This window comes from Chroicocephalus ridibundus, chromosome 3 (genome assembly GCF_963924245.1).
Source record: "Chroicocephalus ridibundus chromosome 3, bChrRid1.1, whole genome shotgun sequence".
NCBI lineage: Eukaryota > Metazoa > Chordata > Aves > Charadriiformes > Laridae > Chroicocephalus > Chroicocephalus ridibundus.
In genome coordinates this window covers 38,835,489-38,852,325 of record NC_086286.1, presented here as the reverse complement: position 1 = coordinate 38,852,325, position 16,837 = coordinate 38,835,489, and positions in this window count along the sequence as shown.

Sequence of the window (16,837 nt, the reverse complement as noted above, 5' to 3'; positions counted from 1 at the left end):
TTAAATTGTCCTTTTCAAACTCCCAAGAATATGTGTTCTTGGCAGAACTCACAATAAAAATGTAATCAAGAAAAAATCAGCTTCATCTATTTTTTCAGTGCTGTAATTAACTCTTCACTTCATAAGGGCCCACACAGAATTTTGTCCCATCAGATACAATTTTTGTTTATACAGAAAATTGTTAAGTATAATGTTAAAAATTCAAAGGGTGCCTTAAAATCAGCAGCCTATGTCACATGTCTTTCAAACTGATGTCAACCCATAAAAATACGTGTTCTTGCTACATACTGTAGTTCAATGGCTGCACAGCCATTTCCCTTCTTCTCTAGTGGTTTTGGACATTTCTAGCAGGCCAAAGCTAACAATCTCTTTTGTGCTTTATCGATGTGACTTTGATGCTACAGAATCCTTCTCTTTTTTTATCAGTGGTCAGTAATTTGGACTTCAGTGAGGCAATTTTATAACAAAGCGTCTCTCCTACTGCTGCACTTTTCATTTTTCACTCAATCTTTTCATCGTAGACTGCTACAACCAATAATTTTAACATTATTAGCACGGGAATCTTCCTATCTGTTTTCAGAAGACCTAGCTTTATGCTTATAGATGAGAAAATTCCACTATGTATATAGCACATAACAGACAAAATGCTGTACATATTAGAATAAGTTGTAATTAAGCTATGTTATTAAACATTTTTACATCTAACTGTTATTGTTATATTGGCCATAGATAAGCTCAGATAACTTAACTGAAGACAGCGTGAAATTCCAGAAAAAGCAGATATTCCATATTTATTCCCCTACACCTCATTTTCATGCAATCGTTCTACTGGTTATAATGAGTATGAAGTATGACTGAGTGTAGACAAATGTGTTAAGGGCTTCTATTAGCAAATTTCTTGGTACAGCTGTCATTATTTTTTTTAAGTTGCTATGGAGACTTACTAGTTTGAGGCATCACTGTTTCGATGATTTTCCATAGCAATACTGCTTTGGCTCCAGTGCACACCCCAAAACAACCGTGAATGTCTTCCAGGATAATTTATCTCCAGTTGAACATAATAAAATATCTACACAATTGCCTACAATATGGGACTAAGCAATAAGATTTGCTAAAGGACTGAGCTGATGACCTACTTGCTAAAACTATTGTTAGGTAGAATGAGTTTCATAATTAAGATTTCAGTAAAAAATAGGTAAAAACACACAGCTGGGAGAAAATAGGAAAGGCAGAGTATTCTGTCAAAAGAATATTTTTATGCTTTCTCAAGAATCTAGATTTTAAACCTCAAGACAAGAATGCCCCTGGTAAATCTCAGACTTCTCGGAAGTTAAAATATTCAATACTGTCAGGTTTCTTCTCTTCCTCTTTATGCTCAAACAGAAATAACTGTTTTCTTTTTCCTTTTTAGATAATTGTTTCTTTGTGGAATTGTGGAAGAAATACATTTTAAGAATAGCATAGCCCAGTGGCAATAGTGTCAAATGACAAAAATCATAAACTACCTTTATCTGGACAAAGCATATAGCTATTATATGGATGAATGAAAATCTTACAGTGCAGCTGTCTAAAATATTCTGTTCTGAATTTAAAACACTCAGGGCCTGATATGCCTTTCAGCCTCTGCGCAGAGATATAAACAGCCAGGAGTAATTGGTTTTACGCCAATGGAAGCAGAGCGCAGGAACTCACTCCAGGCTGGGAGTGGAGTGGATGGGAGGACCTCGCCTCCCAAAAGTGCTAGGAGGGGTTGGAAAAGCACTGAAAAGTTTACTTCCTGCCATTTGTTTTCACTGATGCTCCTCAGCCTTTTGCTGAAGCCCCCACCCCTGTCTCCTCTTTTTACACATTGGCTTTAGCGACATTTTATTAGAAAACCCAATACTGGCCAAAATTTGCAGGACGAACAGCAACCCAATGCAGCCTTCTAGAGACAAAAAAGGAAAGCAGTTCAAGTGAAAACCAAAAGGAAAGTTAACTGAAGAAATTTTTGCCAGTCTGGTGAAACTTCAGACTGTTCAGGTCAGTGATTCAAATATCTGATTCATTATATGAAAACGCCACAGAATAATAACTTCTGTTGAGGAAGAGAGGACGAGGTTCTCCTTTGACCGCTTAGCCCCATGACTTCCACCCTCTTGGTGAGCAGGAGCAGAGCAGATGTCCTCACACCAGCCTGCAGCCCTCAAGCGGGGCTCTGAAGGAGCAAAAGCCATCCCGTTCCCTCTTATTTCTCATCGTTGCTAACGTCCACATGCCTGACTTGCTTTCCTGCAGCTCTCGGCTAACTCAGGGCTATGGCTGGATATTTTTTATAAGTGTAGCTTTTCTTTGCTAGTTTACTGAAGTCTATTGAAAAAAAAAAACAATAATAAATAAATAAATAAATAAACTTTTCTGGTTTTCTCTTAACAATTTTATTTCACTATTTGGACAAAGCACCAATAGGCATCTCCAATTTTTTAAATTCGTCCTGCTTTTTATTTTCCTAATGTTTCACATTGCATTTTAATTATGTTTGCAGGTGTTTTGCTTGCATTGCCAATATATTTTCCACTAACATACCTCTTTGTAAGCACACGCAGACCACATGATACTCTTCTAAGAACTTTTTTTCTATAAAATTAATGCACAGTGTGTGTAACTTTGAGTTTTCACCTCAACAACTACCCTTTTTGCTGGAAAAAAACAAAAAAAAAGATAATTTCTCTTCAAACTACCTGGACTTTCTGCATGCTAGAGATATTGGCTTACGGCAAGCCTGCATTGGGTTGCAAGCCTCTGAGTGGGTTTTGAACTAGTGACTAACAAACTGAGTGGCCAAACTGGTGCTATGGACACAGATGTGTAAGTTAATTAAATTCTGTGACAAGGAAGCAGAATAGCACTTGTATTTCTAACCATGTGGGAAAGTCTTATCAGCATACGACATACAGCTTAATTTTTTTTGAAAGCAAGCTTACGTGGAATATCTCTATCGCAATTCAAGAAAGTAAAGATGCAAGGTTGCGGCACCTGGTATATATGGGCACTGTACAGAATATGTGGGACTAGTACACACTGTATTTTCTCTAATACAGAGTATGTTGACAACATAAGAGTGGAACATGTAACCAAATAAATCAGTGTGGTTTGATACCACAAATCTGCCACTTTTCGGTCTACAGCATGAAAACAGTCAGTATTTTAAGGTTAAGGGTGGATTTGTGCCCCAAATCATTTTAGTTGTTTATAAATGGACATCAAAATGACTGAACTGTGTCAGACCGTGGGTTCATCTTGTCTAGTAGCCTAAAATGGTCCCACCAAATTAATAAAATCACCCTCTAAACCTGTAATAGCATGGGAAAATTCTGCTTACTTAAGTAATGTTTTACTTTGAATAAAAAGAGTCTGTGATATATGACAATAACAGCACAGTTAAAGTCTGAAGTATCTATCCATTCAAACACTATTAAGAAGTGAAGAGTGGGCTTTTTGGTATTATTTCACCCTCTGAAAAGAAAAGCAAAATCAATCAACATCAGTGTGTAAGACGGTAATAACTACGAACTGGAAAAAAAATCTAGCTTACTGATGAATTTGTTCCTAGCCTAGGATAATAAAAGCATTGTACTTACAAGAAGATTGCATTAACAGTTTCAAAAAAATGTTCCTGCAATCTCTCAAACCTTTCAGGAGGAATACCCCAGAAATTGAGGTATGAACATTTCTTTCTGTCCAGCAGTTAATTCATATTTTGCAAGGAAATTTTTAACAATTTGTGTCACTCTGAATTCATACCAGCAAGTCAGAAGCAGCTCTGAAAAGCACTCTTGTACAGAACTGATCTGAGACTATGAATTATTATAGACTAATTACACCCAAACGATTGATCCCTATAGGCACAGATGGACTCTCCCCTCCCAGAGACTGATATGTGTCCCAAAATGAAATAGGCATAAATTGAATGAGATTAATCAGCATGAAACAGAAAGCTCAATCAGAATTCCATGCAAAGGGATATGTGCCCTTAAGGCTCTAATCAATCAGAGACAAGTATGATTAAGAACCATGAAGAAATGACTAAAACTCAGGGGTAATGGTATTTGAGCGAAGGTATAGCTCTGCTTGCACATCGTGACTTTTGACTACTTAACTGTGTAATTTTACTTTTGCATAGTACGTTGCAGGAGCACATGTATTGACGTTGTGGATATCAGCAAGGAATAAAATTAGGACCAATGAACAAAAAACACAACTAGCTGCTACGGTTCATTTTAAAGGACTCCATCTACTGAGTATGTGGGACCAGATTTCACTACAATCACCTCAGGAGACACCCAATTGCCTGTGGGCTTTGAAAATGCTGGCCAAGCTTTGCCTGGCCAGTGCCTGGGGGAGGGATGTACCCGTGGTCATTCTGCCTTCTCACAGGTGACCCGCAATGGGAACAAAAGCCTGCTTCCAACTGGCAGCCAAAATGAGATATCAATCACAATAAATTGTGCAGATCTTCAATCCTCCCCTTTCTTACAGGGAAAAAACGAAGAAAATGAACATGAAATTACTAAAACTCCACTGAGATGAACAGAATAGTTCCAATCTCATTAAAACTGTACAGAAAGTGGCTTGGTTTTTTTTTTTTTTGCCATGTGACATCTTCATATTAAAAGACTGACATCTTCGCTTATGTCGATCTTTTGTTCCATTTTTGATTTTTCATAGAATGAAGATAATCCTTCACATAAAAATCAGTATACATAAAAAAGAATGGTTTGCCAAAATCAAAATAGGTTTATTTTTTGAAAACAGGTTGTTGTTTTTTTTAACTAGAGATCATCCTTTAAGATAGCTGTCATGAGAAAATTTTAACCAGATTCTCCTGTATTTCAGAATCTGAACAAAAGTATTACTTTCCTTCTGTAGCAGTTACACTTGATTTACCTTTACTTTAGCTTGTCTTCACATAAAACAGATGTTGAAATACAGATTTCTTTAAAGTAAAACAAGTTGAAAAATGCAGGTAGGCATCTAATGATACTTCCAACGGCATCAAGCTACGTAATTTCTATGGATAGGGGAAAGATCCTTTTACTCCGTATTTCAGGTCCAAGTAGCATTTGACACTGGACCTAACACAGGGGATCCCGAGTCGTTTGAACTATTTCACCTCCTTGTGGTGACCCCACACACTTTGCAGCATCTTATTATTGAGAAGCAATGGCCAGAGGTTGCCCCTTTTGCAGAAAGAGAGATGAAACCAATCCATCCATCCTTCCTTTTAACCAAGTAGCCACGATGCCTCGGGAAAGGCTCTGCCGAATGTAGACACGAAGCAATTCCTAAGGTTGCAACACACTCTTTTGGGGTGTTAGTTCTTCTTCTCAAGTAGATGATCCTTAGACTATAAAAACCTCCTGTTCCTGCCACCTAACGTGGGAAATCCTCTCGTTCAAGTTGCAGGTGTCTGCACAGTAAAACTGAAAATCTGGATCCCAACACAGCTGATGACTCATTTGGAAAGCTGCTACAGCCACACATAACAGGACTGGTAATAGCAGCCTTCTTTTAAAAAAAAAAACAAAAAAAAAAAACCAAAAACATTTTATGTGCAAAAATGAAAGCGGATTTTCCTTTACTTATGTTACTGAGCACTATATTCACTGTCGTGTTTTTCCTGCATAGTGAATTTTATGACTTTAAACTCTGAAGGTGAAAGAGTAAGAAGTCATCCCCTCACTCTTGCCATGAATACATCTTAGATTAAGTGCAAATATAATTCTTACAGTAGATGTGCATTTGGTCTGTATTATGTTAATTATACCTCTGTACATCTGCCACCCAGTTAGCTCCCAATATAGCCACACAGCTTCAGTGGCTTTATACAACTGAAAGGAAAAAATAAATCATAGTTCTAATGAGAGTTCAAAACTCCGTAACAGAATTTGCTGGAAGAAATATGAAAATAATTCAAACTGGAACACCTCTGGAATAAAAGAGAATATTTCAGTATGTATTGAAACATGACCTAAAAATGCCAGTAAAACACTATGCTTTTTCTATTATTTGAACTGCTAGAAGTCTCTGTACTCTCTAGAGTATAAGTTTTCAATCCTAGCAAAATCACAGCATGTGGATTTTTCAGTGTGGTATATTTTATGTTACTGAACCTCATTTTTTTAAATTGACAATTATTTTTATAAAACACCAGAACTGACTCAAGAAATGTTCACAATATCAACACTTGCCCTTTAAAGACGAGGCCTCAGGAGAACTAATTAATCAATATTCAATCTCTCCAACCAATATCTTATCACTTGGAGTGTGTGCGTGTGTGTTTATGTTTGTGTGTGTGTTCTAAGGTATTAGCACAAGGTGTTTGTTGATCAGCTTGCTTCAGGAGAATATAAAGATGGGGGGAGGGGGGAAGAGGGTTTTCTTTGTAAAAAGTCAGAGACAAAAACTGGTAACGCACATTACAAATTTACATTTTTGCTGTATTCGTTCACTATTGGACTTGTTTGGAGATTCTAGGTTAATATTAACTGGTTAAAAATAAGCACACAGCAACTGCAGAAGCTCCAGTTTTCCAACTGCTATTGTAAGGAAGACAATTGTCCTACATATGTAGAGTAACCCTGGAAGTGAGAGCTATATTAGCATCTCTACTCATGACTTTCTGAACATTGCATGATGAATGACTGTTCGGGGAATCACTCCCAGCTGTTTGTTTGTTTTCTCTTGGAGATAGAAGGCGTGTTTGACCCTGTTATGTTATCTCTGCAGCATAGCTGCAAAGCAATTCCAAGAAGCAAGATAAATTAATTTTTAAAAGATAGCACATTCTTCCATGTGACACACAGAAGACAAGTCACATTTCAGCTTTGAGTTAGCTTATGAAAGCTATCTTTTAGTTATAATAAGTAAGACTTTAACTGCGGCAACATGACAAATAAGCAGAGAAGGCCTCAATGCCTTCTTAGAGTTGCAAGTTGCAACTTGAAAGTATGAGCTTCAAAGTATTGCCTTGGGTTTCAGTTGTTTTGCCACATGTGACACGTGTGATGGGTCATTTATGGTCATGCGAAGCAGGTAGGAAATACTACACCTTAACGCTGAACTCAAGGAAAGAAACAGTTAAAGAAAGTATATGTGCCTGGTCATGTCCCTGCAGTAACACAAATAATCATATCAAAAACTATCACAGAATGGCACAGTCTTCATTCTTCTTAAAATAATTTCTATTGGTTCGGCAGTAATTTCAAATTACTGATATGACGTAAACTTGATAACAATAAAGAAAAACCATAGTGTTCTTTACAGGATATCAAATTAATTTTATGTTTTCTGTTACTCGTTTAAACAGAGTGGCTTACTTCTGCACAGATAAGGAGCAGTTTCAGGTACACAAACAGCAACACATCTGAAAGGAGCCTTATTCCCAAAGGGGTGGCAGCCAATATCCTTTGGACTAGGTCAATATATCCTTCCCAAGGTATTTTCTTTTTCAAAAGAGTTTTGGTTATGTCTTGAGATTACCACAAAAAAAAAGAAGGACAGATTCCAAAGGCTTTCAGAAACTGTGAGTTTAAGAAACATAATAACATATACATTGTTTGATGTTCATATAATAAAAACTTGGAGTGCACGGCAGAAACTCAAACTCCAAAAATCAACAAGAGATCTTCAAATATAATGCCAAGAATGTGAAATCCATCCTTTGCTTAGGTATAGTTACAGCAAGTGAGTGTTTTAGAGAACAAAAGCAACTACCCAGAAGCCAGCTGTGTACATGTTTTTCTCACTAAAACAGCCGCTGCATTTGACTATGCCACTAAGAGGGAAAGAGTCTCCTCCTCTCCCACTGGCCACTATATTAAGTAGCTTGTTGTAATTGCTGCATAGCACTTGGCAGTTCCAGGCATGGTAATAGTTAGCATTAATAAAAGTAGAAACTGTTCTCACAGTTGCGTGTCTCACAGCCGCATGTGTGAAACATATCACATTTAGTGTAGACAAACCGGACATCTACAGTACAGATGACTGCAGATTGTGACAGAACAAATATGTTCAGCTAAGTATGTATCCATGCGGCCGCATACAGCATCGGAAGTTAAGTAATTATGTAGTAAGAAAACATACAAGTATGACGATTACTGAAATTACTACTTATTTATTTTGTGTTCTTTCAGAGCTCAGTGTTGCACTAATAAAAACAATTTTGAGCAACTGTTTTAATTTAAACATGAATGTCTTACTGCATGAAAAATAATGTGGCTGTGTGCACGTTTAGATATATTTTTCCTTATACCTTCATCTGTAGGGAGGGAATGAGTCAGAGTAGCCCGCATACAGCTCTATCTGTACCTGTCTGTTCCCAAAATATCACAACAAATATATAAGGATCTTTTTAAGTGACAGAAGTAAAGGTCAGGGTCGCAGCAAAGGGCAGTTTGTGGAGGAGGGGATTAGCATTTCTCTAAGTGATTTCCTCGTCCATCTATTTTTTTCTATCCTCCACAAACAGACCTCTCTAATTTCAAACACATTTTTTTAATTCTGCAGAGAAGTCAGTTCTAAAAAGGTATCGTCCAAAATAAATGTTTTTCTTGGCTCATACATCAGCTATCCTATCTTTTCTTTTCTAGTATAGATATGGGTGGGAGAAGGCATATGTGTGTGTATATTCTGTATACACACAAATATCAGTGTAGCCTCTATTTAGCATTCTATACTCACACGCTACTTATGCAAAGGTATTGACTGGAGAGCTTTCCTACTAAGATTATTTTTTTTGTCTCTATTTCACTGAAAAATAATTATTTAATAGATTGATTAGATGAGCATTTATCTGTTTTATCTGGCTAGTAGGCTAATGTCAGAAGAAAGTTCCAGGTGCTCAGCTCCTTTACAAAACAGATCTTTATTTTGCATATCCAAATAGAGGGCAATTCTCCAGTATCACACACACACACTGAATTCTCCTCTTTAAGCAGCTGTAAACTGTGTGCTAGGTCATCTCTGAATTCATACAGACTGCATTAACTTTTCATTTATTTTTAAAGATTGCTTTTAGATTAGAAATTGGTAAATGGTTTTGTGGAAGGGCGACCCCTCCACTGCCACCCTCTGCCTTGTCACCACCCAGCAATAAACAGCTGCTTCTAAAAGCAAACTAAACATGATGTTTCCTAAAGATTGTAATATAAAGCGCTCATTTCAGTTTTTCTTCCCACTTGTGTTTTGGCAAGAAGTTTTCCAGGTTTCAGACGAAATTCCTCAGTAAATAGTTTTCTCTCACACAAAATGTGTGGCCAAACAGCATAACAAACCAGATTCTCAATAGCTTTTCAGTTCAGGTCCTCACCTACCATTTTGCAAAATGAAGACAGACAAGGAAAACAGAACCACTGATCTGACAGCAACCCACAGCCATCTAATACAGGTATAATTTATTCCCATTGAAGCTGCTGCAGATGGCACCACATTCTTCTCTCCCTACGTATGATACACGGCTCAGTAAAGGAACTTGACCTCTCTCTGGCCTACAGAAAGAGAGAAAGGAAGATGCCACCCGCCAAGTGAGAGGGAGAAAGACTATAGGTTTTTCATGCTTTTAAGCTATCCAATTAAAATAGAAGAGGAAGAAAGGGAGAACACTACTTAGGGATAAAGATGCAGGAAAGATGGTGTTTTTATATACTTGCTTCAGTGTAGTTTTTGTGCAACCTGTCAGAAAACACGCATGAATTTTACTATTGGTCTTGCTGCTTCTGTACTTCAGATAGCCATTTCTGGTTATTCATGAATTCTGGTAATGAATACATGGTATTTTTTAAAATTACATTAATATTAAATAACTCGGATTAAATCAGATGGTAAAGTAGAAAATTGATGATAGAACATCAAGGAAATGATGAAAGAAAAAAAATGTTTGGGGTTTTTGTGAGAGGCAGAGAGAGAGGGAGCGAGCATGTGTGTACTGATGCATGGGAAAGTGGTCAGGCTTAGTGAACAACTGATTGAGGGGAAACCAATACACCCTGACTTGAGACCTTGAAGCATAAGGGGCAGGGGGGAGGATGGGGGGAGTGGTACCAGCATCATTAGTTAACGTTGCTGTGTTGTTGTTAATTCGGATGCACTCTCATTACTATATATTCACCTATCTCTAGCTTTCAGTAAGATAATAAGATGGATGAGACTACGACTTCTACATTTATTTTTCCCCCTAGTAGACCATTCTTGCTTCTGCTTCAGATCATCAGATTTTATAGGTTTTACTAGCAGTGGAATGAATGGAAAGCAGCTCCATTAGAAGCAGATGAGTCACTAGGGAATGGAGCAGGTGATAAAAAATAGAGTTTGCCAGAGTTCACCTGGAGTTTGGCTCAAGTCTTGGGAGGCTGCGTGAGGCGGTGGGGAGGTAAAAGTACACTAGGTGAGATCAATCGCCACAGCCTGAGGCAGCAGCATGCCACAGCACCGACCACAACTGCCCCGATGGCCGTCACAGCTGCAACGCAGAGGGTGAATGTAGACCCCACCCCTGCCTGGTGCTCCTCAGATGTGTCCATGCATGCTGGCACAGCCACTGACGGCTGCTGCATAAGAGACCTGGCAGTGTCAGGCCATACCTGGAGCAGGACTCAAGAGATGACGAAGGACAGGAGGCTCCAGAAACATAAGCCCTGGCCCAGCACTGGCCCTCAGCACCCTTGGGGCAGCAATAACCTGTCCACACCAACAGCACATCTAATGGTGGCATCGCTCCCCAAAGCCATCACCGACAGCACCCGTGCCTCTCCCTTGCAGCAGGAATGCAGGCTATGCCCTGCCCACCCGTGGCTTTGCGTGCTCTTAGGGGAATACTTCCCCCAGCCCTCCCCCACTTTTTTTCCCCCTGCGGTGTCTTCCCCCTGTGTTTTGCTGATCACTGCTGAGCCCAAGGAGAGCTCAAAACAGGACAGTGGAGGCACAGCCCAAGAGTTCAAGACCATTTTTCTCCACACCTTGGACTGCACCTCTGATAAAGTGTATAATTGTGCATAAACAACGCCTAGACCAGAAAAAAAAGCACAGACTGCATCAGCTTAAAATTAAGACATGCGCGGTAACTTGGGAATTTGCTCCCTAATTCAGGCAAAAAGGTAAGGATTCAGGACTTTCTCTCACCATGTAACAAATATGTACAAGAGTTTTTGGAGAGGACTAGTAGGGTAACTATAAAGAGGTAGAAGTCAGTTCTGGAAATGAGTTTCTGTGTTGTTTGGCTGGCTTTCAGAGGATCTGATCATGTTTAATACTGTCAGTATTAAACTGTTCTGTTAATGATGTGTTAAGGCAGTCATGGATTTACCAGAGGTTCTAGGCAGATCAAGGCCATATTTTCCCACTGGGCAGACAAAGTCTTGGATATGATTTAAACCAAGAAAAACATAGTGACTGCTTTCTAGAGCTGGATGAATTATTAACAACAATTGTCTTTTTCTTACACATGATTTTTGACAGAAGGGTGACACTAGGAATGTTTAATTGCAAATTTTATATAGCATTTTCATCTTTGGTTGCCTTGGTGCACCGGTGTATATTGATTCAGGTTATACTATTCTCTGTGGTAGGAGATATAGCTAGAGACACTTTGACTCACTTCTTCGGAAGGAGTGGCCTTTGTGGATGTGGTTTTAGCCAGTTGGAAAAATAAAGCCTAAAGCCTACTTAGTCACAAATGTTGCTGTTCCACCGAAAGATAGGATGGGTTTGGGCTTTTGAGCCTGCAACATCACCAGTAATAATTTATTGAAGGCAACAGTCTTGTATTGCTCCTCAAACACTTGAGGAAAAAAAACCAGTGAATTATCTGCAAAGGTGAGACAACAGATCGCAGGCTATTAGTAATCCTCTACAGATGTTGTTAGAGAATCACACGGATACAAAGAATGATAACGCAAGATGGATTTATCTTTATTGGTCCAGTTCTCAGTAACTGTGAAGATGTCTGGTTTAATTGTATGCTCAAGCATGAAATCTGCCTGTGCTTGGTTTTAGGTTAGCAGGATTTTTTATTATTTACCTTGCAATATTAAGAGACATATTCTTAATAACAGCAAATCTGCACTCCTTTTTAAAGAACAGGTCACCAGCATATACGGAAAAGCAGGGTTTCCCATGTGCATAGTTGCAGACTGACATTTGGGAGAGCTGTGTCCTTGTCCCAGGTGTATCACTGCTTTGCTGGGTAACTATGGAGAAATCATTCTACCACAGCTTCCCCCTCGGAAAAATATGAATAATAATGTCAGGCTTCTTTGGGAAGAACTTTGAAATCTATGGGTGGAGAGCATTGTGTAGGAACAGGGTATTACTGGTAATTTATTTATTTATTGTTCAGCTAGTCTACTTTTATCCACTGCTGCACCAGAGCGGTGATCACAACAAACATCACGCTCTTGGCATTTAAAGTGCTTCTCTTGCGTTCACTGCCCAAACTCTTGTTCCAAGTCCCCCATCTCCTGCAGCTGACAGGTGGAAGATCCATCACAGATTCCTGCCAAATCTAGAGCCAGACCTGCCTGCATACCCGAGCCCCCCACCTCCTCTGGCCTGGGTGCTTCCTTTCCCCTTCCCAGACTCCATTATGTGATGTGAGCATCTCATGAGAGGATCCACTCCCCTGTAATGCCAATGGTAAGGAGGGCAGCAATCCCCAGTGCACCACCTGCACCGTGCCAGCCAAGGTAACAACCTCTTCCTCCCACCTTCTCACTCTCTCTATTGAGGGCTGCCACAGCTTGGTAAAAAAAGAAAACAATAGCAAATTATCGATGTGTTTTCTTGTCTGGAAGCACAGCATCTGATAAGGATGTGCATGACTGCAAGCTGTTGACAGCAAATTGGATGAATGCTGATTTGCACAGATGTCCAAGCAAGCAGTCACTATATCAGACTTGGTTCCCCACCCCATAAGGAAAGACTTTTGAAAGAAGGAGCACTCTCCAATCCAGTAAAATTCACAACCATCATTGAATTAAAGAGGATGGTTTGTGTATCTGGCTAAAGTTGTATGTGTGCGACTGGGGACGGGGGGCAGGCAGCCATCCCAAAAACGACTGCTTCATTAACTTTGTGAGAAACCTTGCAATTTTAGGATGAAGTCAATCTGGTTTAGCTGAAAACCAAATTTAAATAATACACAGGATGAGGCCTTGAAACTGCCACAGAAAATAATACATTACAGGCTCAAAACCTATGTAATAATTGGTGACAGTCTCATTAGGTTTTTCCCCAAAGTTTGGTATTCCTTTTCAACTACTACCATTTATATGATACAGTTCAGTCATTACCAACGGAAGATTAATTAAAGTTCTGATCTAAAAATGAAATCTTCCATCATGTCTTTATTAATTCCCAAGACATTTCCTTTCACTTCTTTTTATCTTAATCTTTTTTCACCCCTACATCACCACTGCCTTCAGAACTGCCGCTTCACTAACCCAGTATTTACATTTTTTTGATTCAGAACACATCATCGCAACAGAGTTATTCTTGGTGGTAGGTCTGTGCTGCCCTCCTCCCTATTTTATGTTTTTTTTACATCAAAACAAGTCTTTACCATAGCAACTTTTCTTGGCTACCTACCCATTCCAATAACTTGCAAGCAGCAAACACTTGACAACACTGATCAGACCACAGTGTCCTTGTGCCAAATTGAAAGGCAACTCCTCCCTGGAACAGTAAATGCAGTCCCGAAGTTACAGGATGAAGCTGTTGCAGGTCTCTCAGAAAGCTTGCATTCTTTAGAAAGTTATTGAACGCTAAGAAGTTGGCTGTGCCAAAACTTTCGGAACTTTAGAAGTAACTCAAGGGAGCAACTCCTCCCTAAGCCTTTTAATTTATGATAGGAAGGGAAGAGCTATAAAAGCTAACAAAGTTTTTAGAAAACTGTTAAAAAAAAAAAGTGTTCAACTCAAATAAGTATCAGACATGGAACAAAAGGTGCCAAAAGTCATGCTGAACCAACTTCTTGTAACAATACTTAAGTCACTACCAGTTTGACATCAGATTTTTAAGAATATGTGAAAGTAAGAGCCAACTTTTTTAGTAAGCGTTGTTATTTTACCTACCTAATTATAACTTCCCAATTACGCTTTATGTAACAATATCACAATACCATATTTTCCTTCAAAAGTTTCCTACATAAATTTCCTCCATGATTAAAGCTATATATCATCCAACATTCTGGTGAAGGAAATAATTTCAATATTGGCACTTATGTTTTCATACTGCAAAACTTTATCAAAGTTAAACTACAAGAAAAGGGGTTTTGCCTGTTATTGAATGACTTGAAAACAGTTGAGAATTATTCATTATATTTATCCTATCACACTAAGAAATAGCACTGAGAGTCCCAGTAAGCCATTTCATCCTCCCAAATCAGCATGTACGAAATAGTTTTCAATTAGTTTTATACTAAAAACCTAGTATTTTCCAATTTATTTTTGGTCAAAAATGCCGTCATTAGTCTGATTACAAACCATCAAATTAAAGAAAAAGATATTACTTGCAGTTGGTAGAGTTGGGTGAAGCTAAAAAATGTCCAACAATATAATATTTCAGTGTAGCTAACAATCCGTGGAGGTTATTAAAAGCAGGAGATTTTGAAGCAGGAATAGCTACAATCTAAGCATAATAAACAATATCACCACATAAATATTAAAGCTTCCCATAAGTTATATGGCTGTAAAAAGCTGTAGGGTTTTTTTATTGGTATGTTTTCAGTGATACCATTCATTCCCTAATTTTCCTGAAAATTACCATGCTGTTACAATTCTTTCAAGGTTCAGTTCCTTGTCTGGTTGCCAGAGACTTGCGTGCAGAGACGAACGATGCAGCAGTGCTACAGATGTAGTCAAAAGATACGGAGCAATCACGTTCCTTCTTTTTAGAGCAACCTAGCTCTTACTGCTTAGGCCCGCACCTGGGGTATTTGTTCTCTCCAAAGGCATGTGAAACAACAGCAGACTCATGTCTACTCCTAAAATGAGCCTTTCTATCTCCGTTCTGTCCTATCATTTACCAGGGCATCTTTCCTCAGTCCCTTCCTCACTGAGTCCCAGACTTGGCTCTTTCTATCTATTCATCACCCCAGCTGACAACTTTAGTTGCTCCGTTAAACTTGTCACACTCTTCAGGACATACCTTCCCAACACTTTCAAATGCAGCTCTCTAATATTGACTGTCCATCTGATCAGGAAAATTTCTGGTTTCATCATTACTTCCTCTGCTCAGACCTCCACCAAAGATGTGTGAGAAAATGCTTCTGCAGTGCTTGTGCTAGACTTCTCCAGGTCTCACCCCTCAACCTCATTTTCCTAGCAGGGAGCACTACCATAAACGTGACCTCTATTGGCTAGATTTTTTTCTTCTGTGTAGCTCATGAATCCATCTCTGCAACTCCATTTGTATTACTAATGTGGGGCTGCCTATCCACTCCTCTGGGAGCCTGCATCCTCTCCTATTCCTGAAATAGAAAATATTTCTCCTCTCTCCTTCTATCACAGGGAAAAACTGTTCAGTGCACATAGCTTGAACAAACTGGAATCAAAGTGTTTTACTGATTAGTTAGTGACAAAATTAACTGGCAATCAGTGAATCCATACATTGATGACCACTATCAATAGTAAAACAGATAAACCATACTACTACATACTTATGAGTTGCTAATAAACACCCACAAGCTTCTAAAATCCCTTCTATGAGTAATCCCAAGACGGCCTATTTCCCCCTACACACAGTTAGGTACGCTCTCATGCACATACACACACACATATAGCGGGGCTGTAGGTTACAAGCTCTCCTCTCCTGGGAGCCCAGCAGACACCTCCAAAGGCAGATGTGGGTGCTGTCACTTCATGTGTACCCACGCTGCTCCCTACAATCCACTAAAGCCCATGCTGGTGAGAAAGCACGCCAGGAGGGCACACACGCGCAGCGTGAGTGTGAATCTCCAGTTGTTGCACCCCATGCCATCACGCTCCTGTCCAGGTGCAGGATACCCACAGCTCTGATGAGGAGGCTGCGCTGCCTGTCCTTGATAGAGGTCGTGGTGCCCACAGGGTGACTTCTTGCAGCGTTGAATCGGGTTGTGTTGGTTGCCATTTCCTCTTGAAGGTCTTCACCATCCTCCTTAAGGTCTCTCAAACAGAAGATTTCCACGATGCTGTTATATGTCTTTTCAGGCTGACTATGTTTCAAAAGTCTTTTTGTAAATTCCCAGTTGCTGTTTAATCCAGACGATCAGATTGGGGCAGATGTCCTACCAGTTTTGCGTACTCCATACACATACATACTGTCTGTCATCACTTCCTTATCTTAAGGGTGTTTTTATATAGGCAGTTTGGCAAAGGTGGGCTATATGAGCCCCCCTACACCTTCCAAGCAGGTGGCGTTATTATTATTATTATTATTATTATTATTGTTGTTGTTGTTGTTGTTGTTGTTATCATTGTTATATTGTTATTATTATATTATTATAATATGTTGATGTTGTTATTATTGATATTATTATTGTTATTGTTATTATCTCTATTGAAACTTTCACACAAGTATGCATCTCATTTTGACTATTCTTTTACTGAGTACTTTTAAAGCCTGAATTATTACACCAGACTCATGCTTAGGCTATCAGGCTCTAGATGCCTCCTTTGCAGCCTAGAGAAGTTAGCTTGTCTATTTTTAATTCAGTTCACAGGCTTGCATTTTGTAGCCTTCTCTCTGCTAATGTGAGAGCTGCAGGGACAATGGCAACAGCCGATATGGGTGGCTGCAAAAAGAGAAAGACTTCAATCTACAACCC